Below are 2,805 nucleotides of genomic sequence, written 5' to 3'. Positions count from 1 at the left end.
GTCTGCCCGGTCCGCGCCTGCCGCTCTGCCCCGGGATTGGAGCCCGCCGCGACTCACGGAGGAGCCGCGTCTGCGTGCCTGCCTGCTGCTGGGAAGCTGGCCCCCCTACGGACCTCCTGCCGAGCCCTGCCAGCCGCATCCCGGGAACCACACGCTACGGAAGGGTAAACGCACACACACTAACTTTCCTGCCGGGCTCAACTCCTACCCTTTTACTCCATTGATTCCACACCTTTCCCTCGGAGTGTGCATTTAATAAGACTATAGTACCTTTGAATTATTTTCCTTATATATACCTAGTCTGCCTCTCCTAAACCTTGGTCCCTTAGTTTTGTATTAATCCTTAATAAACCAGTTGATTTGTAATCTAAACATTGGTCTTAGTAACAATTTGTGAGCGTGGTAAGGAGGGGTATTCTGAAATACTCTAAAATACAGTCCTGCAGCGGCGGTTCCTCTGTGAGAGGCCAATGCCACGTGTGAGCCCTCGGGTTCACTCACAAAGCATTGGGGGGGAATGTCGCAGAAGCATCCTGACAGCCAGTAGCCCCCCCTAGCATCAGTTCACGACACCAGGTATTAAACAGAATTGGCCCCAATGCTGAGCCATGGGGAACACCACTTGTGACCAGCTGCCAACTGGATTTAACTCCATTCACCACAACTCTTTGGGCCCAGCCATCCAGCCAGTTTTTTACCCAGCAAAGAGTATGTCCATCTAAACCATGAGTAGGCAGTTTCTTCAGGAGAATACTGTGGGGGACGGTGTCAAAGGCTTTACTTAAGTCCAGGTAGACAACATCCACAGCCTTTCCCTCATCCACTAAGCGGGTCACCTTATCATAGGAGGAGATCAGGTTAGTCAAGCAGGACCTGCTTTTCATAAACCCATGCTGACTTGGCCTGATCACCTGGTTGTCCTGCATGTGACACATGGTGACATTCAAGATGATCTGCTCCATAACCTTCCCTGGCAGAAAGGCCAGACCAACAGGCCTGTAGTTCCCTGCATCCTCCTTTTGGCCCTTATAGATGGGGGTCACATTTGGCAATCTCCAGTCTATTGGGACCTCCCCAGTTACCCAGGACTACTGGTAAATGATGCAAAGTGGCTTGGCAAGCACTTCTGCCAGCTCCCTTAATACCCTTGGGTGTATTCCATCGGGCTCCATAGGCTTGTGTATGTCTAAGTGGTGCAGGAGGTCGCTAACCATCTCCTCTTGGATTGTGGGGTCTTCAAACTGCTCCCTATCCCTGTCTTCCAGCTCAGGGGAGTGGGTAATCAGAGAATAACTCATCCTACTACTAAAGACTGAGGTAAAGAAAGCATTAAGTACCTCAGCCTTCGCCTCATCCTTTGTCACTATGTTTCCTCCTGGATCCAATAAAGGATAGAGATTCTCCTTAGTCCTCCTTTTGTTGCTAATACATTTGTAGAAGCATGACAGCTGCAGCCAGGTTGATTTCAAGTTGGGCTTTGGCCCTTTTGATTCTCTCCCTGCATAGCCTCACAACATTTTATGTCAGTGAGTTCCCAGAATTCTTTTACATAGTAATTTTATTTCCTGAAATTGGCTATCTTTGTAATTATGCGTGCTCGAGGGTCTCCTGTGGGGGGCTTTGTTGATTCTAGTCCTTTGTCATCTTTGTCCTGTCTCTCATCCTGGTCCTGTCACCAGTCTGCCACTGGTAGATTGCCCAGGTGGGTCAGAATCCACATGAGTGTTGTCTGTAGGCCCACAGGTCTTAGAAGACTTGATGTTATCACAAACTACAGGATGCTTGGCATAATTGACTGACAGTTTCACAAAGCACATTGTTTTAAAAGTAACCCTTAGTACAGCAAATTAATAATTTTAGTAAATTTTTATTAGGCTATATTTCTATTGAATCTACTGTGAGAAGCATTTGTCATGCCAATGAGCAGGCCCACACAGATCCTTCAACGAAGCACAGTTTATTTACACTCTTGCAAGAATGGGTGACCTAAACAAGTAGGCACCCCCATAGTCATGTGAATAACGGTTTATATTCCCTATTCCCGATGCAAAGTTCCCTCCCCTGTTTCCCCACTGGCTGGGTACTCCAGGGTTCACAGCCCATCCAACGCTTCCAATTATCCTATAAGTTTCCCGCCCCTGTTTACACATTCCATTCTAGCAGTTTACTTTTTACCTTTTAAGGTATAATTTTGACCTTTCTTGCCCCCTGGGCTGTCTTCCCAATTACCAAAATGCTCTATACCTACTGGTGTCATCCTGCCCTGAGCAGCAAGATAGAAGTGGCTTTGTTCGGCCTTATCTTGGCCATAAATCCTGCTCCATGTTTGGATCCCCAGATGGAGCCCAATTAAGTCCCTCAGTTTCTTGGACTGTAAACCACTCCAGGTGTCATTGGAATGTGCAGATATCTCACTTCTCTTAAGCAAACTATTATATTCCTAACACTAGGGTATATATAAAAAAACAAACCCAACAATATGTTTCTAACACTAGGATGTGAAAACAATACTAAACCCAACACTATGCTTCTAACACTAAGATGCGAAAACAACACTACATTTCATTTCTAACAGTGGCCCACCTCTTTTTCCAAAGGCCATTAACACCATAGACACCTGTTAGCTGGCTTGGGTCAGCTGTCCTGATTTAAGCTTCCAGCTGACTCGGGGCTACTAATGGCCCACACTCCATGGCTGATCTATGATTCTGTCCTAGTGAAACTAGGACATTGTGTTCATGTGATATGGCCACTCAGAATAACTGGACTTGAATACACAGGTGTTTTCTCATTTTATGTCTTGCT

The sequence above is a fragment of the Chaetura pelagica genome, unplaced genomic scaffold (genome assembly GCF_000747805.2).
Source record: "Chaetura pelagica isolate M959 unplaced genomic scaffold, ChaPel_1.0 scaffold1305, whole genome shotgun sequence".
Lineage (NCBI taxonomy): Eukaryota > Metazoa > Chordata > Aves > Apodiformes > Apodidae > Chaetura > Chaetura pelagica.
Note: the sequence above shows the minus strand (reverse complement) of the source record.